This window comes from Muntiacus reevesi, chromosome 10 (assembly GCF_963930625.1).
Source record: "Muntiacus reevesi chromosome 10, mMunRee1.1, whole genome shotgun sequence".
NCBI lineage: Eukaryota > Metazoa > Chordata > Mammalia > Artiodactyla > Cervidae > Muntiacus > Muntiacus reevesi.
Genome location: NC_089258.1, coordinates 81,174,087 through 81,186,304, shown reverse-complemented (window position 1 = coordinate 81,186,304; position 12,218 = coordinate 81,174,087). Strand labels below are relative to the sequence as shown.

The 12,218-nt window shown below is 41.1% G+C and overlaps 1 protein-coding gene across 1 annotated transcript in view; it reads left to right on the top strand.

Annotated features, from left to right (window-relative positions):
• RARB (retinoic acid receptor beta) overlaps positions 1 to 12,218 on the top strand; it is a 568,127-nt gene that overhangs the window by 41,271 nt on the left and 514,638 nt on the right. Inside the window, exon 2 of the mRNA XM_065947408.1 lies at positions 5,337 to 5,452. The gene's annotated coding sequence lies outside the window, so the exon portion shown is untranslated. The remainder of the gene's footprint in view (positions 1 to 5,336; positions 5,453 to 12,218) is intronic.

Sequence of the window (12,218 nt, the reverse complement as noted above, 5' to 3'; positions counted from 1 at the left end):
CTTTCATTATGCAGTAGATGATGGGTAAACATTTGTGTAAAGGTTTTATTTGGATGCATCTGTCTGGGAAGGACGTTGGGAGTCCCACATTTGGGCTTTTGCTGTCTTTATTTCAGTTTTCCAGTGCTCAGTACTCATCGACAGATTTGAACATGGTGTGTCTTCCCAGAAGTACTTCTGGAGACCGTGGCATACCTCTTCTTTACATCACCTCTCCTCTGTTTGCAAGAGTAGTCTCCCAACTCCAAGAGGCAGAGAAGGTGTGGGAAGACATTGGAGGCTGTTAGGACATGCTTTTCCCTAGGGACCATCTTGGCTCCTTAGCCTTCACTCTTTATTCAGTTTAAAACATCATTTCCTGCTTTCACTAGCCTTTGTCCTACTACATGAAACTGCTTTGCCTTTTTTCACCAACAAAGCATCTGGCTACCTTTCTAGGGGATGAGAGGTGACCCGAAGTGTTCACTCATTCACTTATTCTTCCATCCAATGGTTACTGAATACTTACCATGTGCCAGAATGTACTATCAGAGCAGACAACATTTCTGTTTCTATATTCTAGGGGGTAGGGAATAAACCAAAAATGGTTGAACAAGTTACAAGTAAAGGAAATAAGTAATGAAAAGTAATATAAAGGGAAGTTACATGTGATGGTGCTTGATTAGAAAAGTGAATCTAGATAATATTTAATCTGTCTTTCATCCAAACAGCAAGAGGAGTCAGCCTAGCAAAGGTCAGGAAACAAAGTATCCCACATACTAAGATTTAGCAAAGGATGGAGTTTACTTAGTTTTTTTAATATTGGAAAATAAATGGTTTAGGAAAGGCAGAGGAGACTTACACTCAAAATATAAAGCCTGAAGGGTAACCAGATACCTGATTCTTAAGAATATACCTACCCACCAATAGTTTGGCCAACCAAATTGTTTTATATTCTTTGGTATGTTTTTACCAGGCAAAAGGATTGGTATTAAACATAGTCTGTATATCTTGGCAATGAAAAGTGACTCTGCTCTTTCCTGTCTTCTTTCTAATCCCGTGACAATACCAGATAAGTTTAGAGCTGAGTTACATCTTTGGAGTGGATCTGAAAGTGTCTATAGAAATTCTCATCCTGTGATTAGTGTTTGTAATAAAACCAGAAGATTCTGCTCACCACTCAGGAAGTATTGGAGAGGACAGCCCACAGGTGATGTAAGCCAGCTCATCTGCTGGGTGAGGTGGGCGACAGGAAGTGGAGGACCTGGGATTGTTACCCTCGGGTTGAGATGCAGTGTCGTCCACCCATCACTGACTCCTGTTGGCTCTCAGCACCACACTCAGACTGGAAGCAGAGACCATGCCGTTGGATCAGAAAGGAAAAATTACACCTGATACATCTCCTATAGGACACATTGAAGAGGTAGCTGGAGCTGATTATTGGCTTTACTTGGCAGAAGGCATCTCTCGAATTCCATGATGTCGTGTTAGGAGTTTATTTTTATTAGGTCTGTAAAGAGTCAGTGGAGGTCAAGTTTAACCAGAAAGTCGTGGGAGTCTTTGGTGGCTGGAGACTTGCCTTCATGGCACTTCGAGTCTCAGGAATGACGCTCAATGTCGGGCACTGTAACTGAACCTGCAGAGACTCCACACGCTTCCCGGGGACTATTAGTAAGGGCAGAACATGCACATGGGAAAAAGAACTAAGTTACACACATACACAGGGAAACCTGGAAGCCACATTCCCCACTCTCATCCCCAGTTGTCACCACCTGCTATTTTCCATAAAAGTATGTCTTAGGGAAAAAATGTTCTTATCTAGAGTATAAGTATATCCTTAGAAATTATAAAAACCATATTATGTATAATATCCTATATACATCTCTAATCTATATGCTCTTCTGCAAATTACTTGTTTCACATAAATGTTTATCTTTTTATATTGTTACATCTAGGGCCACCTGATTTCCACTTTCTTAAAGGCCGCATTGTTTTATTTTGTGGTGGTGTTCAGTCGCTTGGTCGTGTCTGACTCTGCAACCTCATGGACTGCAGCACGCCAGGCTCCCTGTCCTTCACTATCTTTTGCAGTTTGCTCAAATTCATGTCCATTGAGTCGATGATGCTGTTTTACATCATCCTCTGCTGCCCTCTTCTTTTGCCTTCAGTCTTTCCCAGCATCAGAGTCTTTTCCAACGAGTCAGCTCTTCGCATCAGGCCGCCAAAGTATTGGAGCTTCAGCATCAGTCTTTGCAATGAATATTCAGGGTTGGTTTCTTTAGGATTGACTGGTTTGATCTCCTTCTGTCCAAGGAACTCTCAAGAGTCTTCTTCAGCACCACAGTGCTTTTTTTGTAGTTATACCAAAGTTTATTTAGTCAGTCTTTTATCAGTAAACCTTTTTTTATATTTTTCTGTTCAATATGGCATGTCCTTGGCATACTGTTTTGACTCTTTCCACAGGATACTTTGCAGCAGGATTGCTGGGTCAAAGTGCACAAGGATTTTAAAATCTCTGAGAAAATGGCAAATAGCCTCTCGGGAAGTTTATTCCAGTATGCTTTCCCACCAGTCCTGGATGGTGGTCCCTTCTTCCCCATACCTTTCTTCTTCCACTGAGGGTACTTTCAGCTGTTTATATTTTGGCTGCTCTGTTAGGTGAAAATCTGTGTCTCTTTGGTTTGATTTGCATCTCTTTAAAATAATCCAGATTAAAGGGTAAACACGCTGAGAGCAAGATCTGCTGTAACCCTAGTCCAGTTCCTTTATGCAACATGTTGGGGACAGAGTTATGCCAAAATTTTAAAGTGATCAGATTTTGAAAGATAGCATACATAGATGCCATGAATTAGTACCACTCTCAACTCAGTTTGCGCCAGGACTTCCTAATTAAACACATCGACACCTCTGCAACAAAACACATAAATGTCCCCATGAAGTAAGCTAAGATGATAAAACCTCAGGGAAGTTTTCAGCCTTGAAATAATTTTGGACCAGATAAGATATTGCTGCTAAATGAGTTATGGGAGAGAAATTTTGGTATTCAGAGCCATTTGGATTTCAGAATTGCAATTAAGCCACCATGAGCTTGTGTGAAGTATTGCTTTGTGAATAGAGAAGGAAGAAAATTCATCTAGGGATGAGCAAAAACCAGAGAAAATCCTCCACCTGCCCCTGAGGGCAGGCTGAGGACTTTGGAACCATGCAAGGGTAGCTGAAAGGAGCTGCCAAGAGTCTGATTGTTCCTGTAGTTTTCTTTGGCAGGAGCATCTTTGTCCCTCTTGGCCAGCAGTTGACCTCATTATTGGTCATGAAACATTTTGAGATTTGCTAAGCATGGCATAAATGAATGAGTACGTCCCAAACACCAGAGGTGATGCGCGCCATCACAGATGTCGGGGAAGTGACCTAGCTCCTTCTCATAATTCCATCACTGAACAACCCCACTTCTTTTTCCAAGATTTTAGATGATGACTTAGATGGCCCAGATGTGTCTTGCTTTAGACAAGTGTTGAGAAGGACCATGCTATCCCTCTTCTTTTATTGAAGTATAGTTGATATGCAATGTTGTGCCAATTTTTACTGGACAGCAAAGTGATTCAGTTATACATGTATATATATTTACATTTTCCTTTTGTATTCTTTTCCATTATGGCTTATCATAGGATACTGAATATAGTTCCCTGTGCTATACAGCAGAAACTTGTTGTCTGTCCATTCTGTGTATAAGAGTTTGCCTCTGCTAACCCCAAACTCCCAATCCACAGCCCCCTGAGCCCTCCTCCCCCTTCACAGCCACAAGCCTGTTCTCCATGTCTGTGAGTCTGTTTCTGTTTTGTAGTCTGCTTTTGTCATATTTTAGATTCCACTTTAAGTACTGTCATATGGTATTTGTCTTTATCTGACTTCACTTAGTGTGACAGTCTCCAGACCCATCCATGTTGCTGCAGAAGGCATTATTTTGTTCTCTTTTTATGCTGAGTAATATTCCATTATGTATATGTACCACATCTTCTTTGTCCAGACCTTGTTCTCCTGTTGACTCATAGTCAGTCTAAAATTCTGCCATCTTCAGCAGGCTTTTAAGAAGCATACGAGTTCAAGAGCAGATAGATTTGCAGAAGTGATGAGAAATCTGTCCCCAGGAGAAAGAAAGCTGTCCTTAAAGAAAGGTAGGAGAATAGAACTGCAAATATGCCCATAGTTTTTAGTTAATCCAGGGGGTGCAGTGGTAAAGAACACTCCTGCCAATGCAGGAGACATGGATTAGATCCCTGGGTCGGGAAGATCCCCTGAAGAAGGAAATAGCAACCCACTCTAGCATTCTTGCCTGGAAAATCCCGTGAACAAAGGAGCCTGGCGGGCTACAGTCCATGGGGTCTCAAAGAACCAGACACAACTGAGAGTGAATTAACTTACCAGTGTCACTCAGTTCAGTGAATCAAATATTGCTGCTCTGCAAACTTTGCCTCTATAAAGCTAATCAAACCACCTGATAAAGTCAGTATCGTGAATGGGGCCCTGGTCTTCTGCCTTGATGAATGGCAGATCTGAAATTAAACCCAGGGCCATCTTCAGTAGCCTCTTCCACAATTTCTGCCTTTCTGTTTTTGATAAATTTCATCTGGTCAGTAAGATTCCTCTGGTGAGTTTATTCTGTTTGCGCAGAGATGACTGTGTGATGAATTGTATTGGGAAAGATTCAGAGTCTGGGTCCAGGTCCCGAGATCACTTTGCAGCGTTCTCCTTCAGAGGTGCAGGCAGGGGTGGTGCAGGGGGGCCCAGAGGGGCAGGCGTGCCACACACCTTCTCTCCCTGGATGGTCATCTTTGAAACCCTCCACTGTCTCAGAATTCTGAGAAATACACTCTCATTTACAAATATATCAGAACGTCTCATTCTGTTTGACATCATTAGTTAATCTGCAGGAAAAGGCAAATTTAAATCATTGCATGAATATACCACACAACTACTAAGCTAAACTAAACATAACTAAAATGAAAAACAGATATCACCTAGTTTTCATGACTATCCGGAGCAGCCAGCCCTCCAAAACCCTGCTGGTGGAAAAACTGTTAGTATCTGCTACATCTGAACACATGTAAATCTTGTAACCTGTTGGTTCTATGCCTCAGCATAAAAAGCTACTGATAAAAGCAGTAGTATATGTTCACCAAAACACATGCACCACAAGCTGATACTAGTGCTGTTCCCAAGAGCTCACAAATGGAAAATACCCAAAAGTCTATCAGTATGGGAATGGATGGGATGAACAGCAATTAGATGTCATACATCAGTGAGAATGAACAAGGTTACAACTGCATGCAGCTCTGGGCTGAGTCTTACGTCTGTTACAGTGCGTCCAGCTTCCAGTGTGTGGATACTCAGATGCAGAGTCCATCTCCAGTACTGCAAGGATCAGGAGCAATTTTGCTGGAGGATGGAGGGAAAGACTCAGAGGGAGCTTCTATTTGTGAGTCATGTTCTGCTTCTTAATCTGAATGCTGGTCACACTTGTGTTTGGTAAAAATTTAATGAGTAGCACACTTAGAATCTGTGCACTTTTCTGTGGTCTAGCAAAAAGTAAAATATTTTAAAAACTCATGTTGAAGGGCAAGTCATTCTAATTCGAGCATTTTAATTCTAGAGGTAAAATGCTTTCATAATTATGTTATCTTCAGCATTAAATAATTTTTATTTTGGCTCCCTACAGTTTGCTCCACATAGCAAACTTCCCAGGTCCCCACAGAGAATCGACGTGCAGCTGGACATTATTCCTCCTGGTTTAATGAGCTTTAGGACATGCCCTCAGGCTTCTCTGAGGCCTACTGTAAAAGAAAAAAAAAGGAAAAGACAGTAAAAAGATACTAAAACAAGTGCTTTGATAGCACTTTTTAAAAATTCATAACAGGTGTAAAAAGAAATGACAGCTGTTTAGTGTATCCATGTGCAAAAAAAGCAAAACAAAACAAAAGATTTGTGGCACCATAAAGGATATCAGTCATATGTTTTGCCAAGTAAGACTGCACTGCTTCTGATATAATGGTCTCAGTTCCTTGCTTGGCCTTTATCTTGTGAATAATGGATTCAGCTCTTTATAAGCCTCCATGCACTTGGAGGGAAAGACTGAAAGAGCTTGATCACCGAATTTTTGCACTCTCCTGAAATTTCCTTTGTAGGTAGAAAAAGCAGCTTCTATTATCTGCCTTGCCCTTGGGATTGTTTCTCATTTCCAGTGTTCTTACTTGTCAACCTCTTTTTTTCATAGGCCGGGTGCCCTAATTCATTAAATGCGTATTTGGTGGTATAAGCATTGCTCTTATAAGGCAAATAATACCCACTGTACAAGTCGGTATCTTGAACTGATAACTTCTTTTCCTTGCATTATGGATTTTAACAAAAGAGGAAAATTAAAGTGTGTATTTCCCAAGTATAGAAATCCAATGTCATCTAAATGTAACCCGTAGGTGTATTGCGCAGTAATTCTTGGTGGCACAGCTATTACTAATCTCAGCAGGAAAACCACACAGCTCAGATACATGGTTCACACCAGATGCCCCAGAAAGATAGCAGTGGAAAGATAACCAGCAAGGTGTGAGTGACTCACCTCAGAACGGATTCTTGGCCATGAACTGGGAATGCATTACAAAGGAGGCTGTTTGTTATCATCTGCTTTGTAGCAAATCTAACTGCATCTGAGTTCCCTCCAGGATTTATAGCTGCGATATTTCAAAGGTTGCTTTCTCAGACAAGTAAATACACAGTAATGGACCACCATTTAGAAACTTGCTGTTCCATAGGTACATTTTCCAGCTAGCTAAAGCCCATCCTTTAAGTAGCAGGATTTTTTTAAATGTGCACCATGTCAGCTGGAACAGGTATATTGTTACACACTTCTACTTTATAAACAGAACTTAGGGAATGTGGCTTAACTTTTTGCTAAGTTAGTCATCATTATACGCATCAGCTCCTGAAAGGAACTGTTGTGCTGATGTCCTCAAGGCTTTACAGATTCGTGGAGATACGGCCCTATACCAGATGGCCCCAGATTGCCTTTTTTTCTTATATGGTTTCTATGTGTTCTTTTTGTCTCTTCCTTTGCCATCAAGCTATCAGCTATCAGTTCTTGCTTCTATCAGGGATCTTATTTACAGATAAGACTTTTCTAGTTTTCTCCTTCTAATCTAATCTGAATTGTAAGAACATCTAACTGGGTTCAGCATTATTTTTAATGCTGATTTTATTGATTTTATTATCAATGTAGTTATTAAAAGGATGCCTATGTTAATTAAGAAGACATTAAGCAGTAGAAACAGAATGAAACATAAAATAGCAGAAATTTATTTCTCACATACAGAAAAAGTTCAGAACAGGGGTGGAGGTCACCATCAGATGGTTTACCTATTCAGGCATCCTGACTTGAATTCCTTCCATTTCCTAGAGTCCCGATGTCATCTGCATCCCCATGGAGAGAGAGGAAAAAGATGAAGGCATGATGGTGGGAGGCTATTTACTGTGGGCCAGATCAGAAAGGACCACACTGCAACCACTTGCAGTCCAATTGGCTAGGACTCAGTCATGTGGCCAGCTACCTGCAAGGGTGCCTGGGTAGTGTCATCTAATTTAGGTCCAGGAAGAGGGACAGAATGGATTTTGACAGATGGGTACCAGTCTCTACTTAGTATTTCTTTGTACAGGAATTTTGTGGCATTCATTTTGCCAATTCTGTAGCCTTTTTTTTCTTCCCTGTAGTTCTTACAATGTTCAAATTGTACAAAATTTTAAAATTAAAACTATGTGAATTAACTTTAAATTTTATTTAGAATAAAGCTGCATTTTATTTATTTAGGATATGCTATGCAGCTTGCGAGATCCAGTTCTACAAATAGCCAAAGAGAAATCTAACCCTTGAGCCCTGCAGTGAAAGCACAGAGTCCTAACCACTAGACCTCCAGGGAATTCCTGATAAAGCTTTAAACTTACTTTGAGAAAACTGCTATCACTTGAAAATTAGCCTCACCCTTTCAGCAAGTACTTTTGTATCTTTTTACTTTGGCAGATATTCTCTGCCAGTTTCCAGGTGGACCCCTGCATACATTCTAGCCCTGCATTAACACACCAGTGATAGAATCTTGGCTGTGAAGCTTAAGCTTTTGAAGTGACACTGCTTCTGTAAAATGAGCGTAATGATAGACCTGGAAGATGGCAAATGAACAGTAATGTAAGACATGTGAATCGCCTTATTCAGTGTTTGCTGTGTGATAAGCATTCAACTGGTAGGTACAGTAGTGTGTGAGTGAGAGGGAGTGAAAGTCGCTCAGTCGTGTCTGACTCTGTGCGACCTCATGGACAGTAGCCCACCAGGCTCCTCTGTTCATGGGATTCTCCAGGCAAGAGTACTGGAGTGGGTTGCCATGCCCTTTCTCAGGGACAGTAACCTAATAATAATATGATACTATTACTGTAGTATAGTAATTTAAACTCTGTAAATAAATATTTGAGTATATTAGGAATATCACAACACTGATGACATTTCCACTGAGTATGGATACTAAGATGTTACCCCACCCAGCTTCTGCATCCTTTGAATTGCAACACCCCCTAAAGCATAATGGCTTCCCTGGTGGCTCAGATAGGAGCCACCATTGGAGGCATTGGAATCTGCCTCCAATGCAAGGGACTTGGGTTCTACTGCTGGGTCAGGAAAATCCCCTGGAGAAGGGAATGGTTACCCACTCCAGTGTTCTTGCCTGGAGAATTCCATGTACAGAGGAGTCTGGCGGGCTACAGTCCATGGGGTCGCAAGAGTCGGACACAGCTGAGCTGCTTTCACTTTTACAAAGCATGAGTTTTTGTGCTTCTCAGCTTTATTTCTTGAGGAGAATATATTATTTGAAGCATGTACCAGAGCATCTTTAGAAGAATCAGCGGTACTTAGAATTGTGATCTGGAGGAATAAAACGCAAATGTGATAATGGGGAGTTGTAGGAACTGTGGTTTAACTGGTGAATGCATGCACTGTATGAAAATACTAAAATTGAATCATCTTTTGAAACACTCTCCCAGAAAGCAAAATGTACTTGAAAGCTGGATATACTGGTTATTAAAATATGGTTTCTTGGGGTCAAGTGTACCCTTCTACTCTCTGCTCTGTGATGCCTCCCTGAGACGATACAACCACATTCAGTCACAGATCAAATGCATACCTAGCTGGATCCCTGTTTGCCTCCCTCAGAAATGCTCAAGGGTGCCTGGAAAGTAGAACAAGGAAGAAGAAGCAGGCTTGCACGGCGGGAGCACTCCCGTACCCACACCCCTTCACCCAGGCAGTGACAGTTCGCTTCAGTGGTTATGTTGATTCCAGCTGGTAGTTTTTCCAACACGCCCAGAACCAGTTTCAGAGTCACTAGCACATACCAGGTGGAGTCCTCTCCAAGGTCTGGTTCCTCCTTTGAGCCTTAAGCTGTGGAAGTTCCAGTCTCTTCTTTTTCTTTTCCCCCCAGCCTGTTATGAAGAGCTGCTTCCTGCAATTTATTACCTTACAATCCTTGTATTCCATTTTTGCCTTTTCAGATCTCCCATATCTGGTTAACAATTCTTGGCATTAAATCCTGTCTGATACTATTTCTGTCTCCTGACCAATTCAGAAGTTCTTGCCAGGAGTGGTGCCAGAAACAAACCCCTAAAAGTGAGGTCCGGGGATGGCTCGGCTCATAAATGGACAGCTTAGCATGTCGAAGCTGAATGTATGTCAATGTGTTTCACTTTATGGTTGTTTTTATGGTTGCTGCTGCCACTACCTAAAATAACATAAAACTAACATAGCATTCCAGAGTTTTCAAAGGGCCTGAATAGGTGCTATCTTATCTAATCCTTCCTTCATGTTTTTGAGAAGTTTTACAAAAGAAGAAACTCAAACTTTGTACTAAGTCGCTTTCTGTGTATGTGAGAGTTAAGTCATTTTAGTTGTGTCTGGCTCTTTGCAAACCCCTGGACTGTAGCCCACCAGGCTCCTCTGTCTGTGGGGATTCTCCAGGCAGGAATACTGGAATGGGTTGCCATGCCCTCATCCAGGGGCTCTTTCCAACCCAGGGATGGAACCCATGTCTTTTACATCTCCTGCATTGGCAAGCGGGTTCTTTACCACTAGCGTTATCTGAGAAGCCACTAAGTCGCTTTAGTCACGTCCAACTCTTTGTGACCCCATGGATTGTAGCCCACCAGGGTCCTCTGTCCATGGGATTTTCCAGGCAAGAATGCTAGAGTGGGTTGCCATATACTTGAAATCACAGAGTTAGTAAGTGAAAGGGCCAAGGACTTAGATTCAGATACTTTAATTCTCTGTACTACAGCTACCTTTTGGAAATGCTTTAAAAGCACCAGTTGCTTCACGTAGAGCAAATTTTGTTTTAAATATTATTAAGTCTTCTTCTAACAAGAGAATGAAATGACATGGTGTAAAGTAAAGATAAGCCAATAAATCGGCTTAGTCATTTAGCTGCAGCCTCAAAAGGCTGTAATTATATCTTATTCTAGAAGAGAAATCATTTTTGGTTTTTCCCGTTTTAAAAGATATTAAACTTCAGAATCTCAGGAAGAATGAGTATTTTGTATAGTGTAACAGTTTGAACTGATCAACCGTACGTAGTACGAACCTGTTCTTAATTCCCCAACTCAAATTAAATAATCTCAGCATACACCAGGTATCAAAATATCTCATCCCTTTTTTCTCAGAGAAACAATAGGATGCATTGTGTGAAAGACACAGAAAGCTTCACATGCAAGTTTACTTTGACATAAACACAGTGTACTTTTGCAAATGTGCACGGATTATGTACATTTTTATGAGTTTGACAGAAAGGAGAACAGTGGGAATGGGGATATTTCTAAAATCTTGGTTCTTTCCAGCGTCTTGAGTCTTTTTAAAGCTTGGCAGGATTATTTTCTTACCAGTTAAATGCTTGTAGGGCCACGGCAGCAAGGAATTCTAGAATTCCTAACAAATCTATCTTGTTTTCGCAGATGTGAGGAATCAATCCTGGCAATCAATACTGTTTTGATTGTATTTACTGACATATATTTTTATAAAGCTTTTGGAGGAAAGAGTTAGTTGTATAATTTTAGGAAGTGCCTCAATTATTTTCTGAGTCTTTATTTAATTTTAGTTGGTATTAACTGACAGCAATTCTTGAGTGTTCCACTACTTAAAAAAATTATATATATTTGAGGTGTGCAACATGATTATTTGATGTACACATACAACGTGACCTGTTACAGTCCAGCTAATTAACTATCTCATCTCCTCACATAGTTGTGTGTGGTAAGTGCATCTGAAATCTATCCTTATCAGATTTCCAGTATTCAGAACCATGTCATTCACTTTAATCATCATGCCTGCAGGTTAGATCTCTGGGCTCATTTATCCTATAGAACTTTGGCTTGGTGCCCTTTTATCTACACCTCCCCTTCCCCGCCGCCACCCCTGGTAGCTTCCACTCCACTCTCTGCCTCTCTGCCTTTAGCATGCTTTGATTCTGTATGTAAGCAGCACCATGCCATGCCCGTCCTGTGTGTGTGGCAGATGTCACCTAGCACAATGTCCCCTGGGCTCATCCGGGATACTGCAACAGGCAGGGCCTCCTTTTTAAAGACTGAGTAATAGTCTATTATATATACATATATGTCTCATGATTCCTTTATCTAGTCGTTATTCAACAGGCACTTCAGTTGCTTCCTTATCCTAACTCTTGGGAATAATGCCAATGAAGATAAGAGTGCAGATACCTGTTGAAGGTACTGATTTCATCTCCTCTGAATATATACTCAGGAAGATTGTTGGATCACATGGTGGTTTCATTTTTAGTGCCCCCACCAGCTCCTTGTACCGTTTTCCATAACGCCTGTACCAACTTACACTCCCGCAACAGTCCGCAACCTTCCCAACACTTTTATTTTTTGATAATTGCCATTCTGACAGGTGTGAGATGATGCCGCCTTGTAGTTCTTCCTTGCATTTCCCTGACCACTGTTCATCAGTATCTGTTTAAACAGCCAAGAATGCTCTTGACACGGATGGCCCTGTTTATTATTGGGCTCATAGAAGTTCTGTCTCCCCTGCAACCTGAAAGTTGCTTTTCCATCAGTTCTGACCTGCCACGCCCTTTCGTAAGAATTGTCCAAAAGGAAACTGACAATATAAAATATATGTTAACATTTAAATTTCCTGACTAAATCATCTC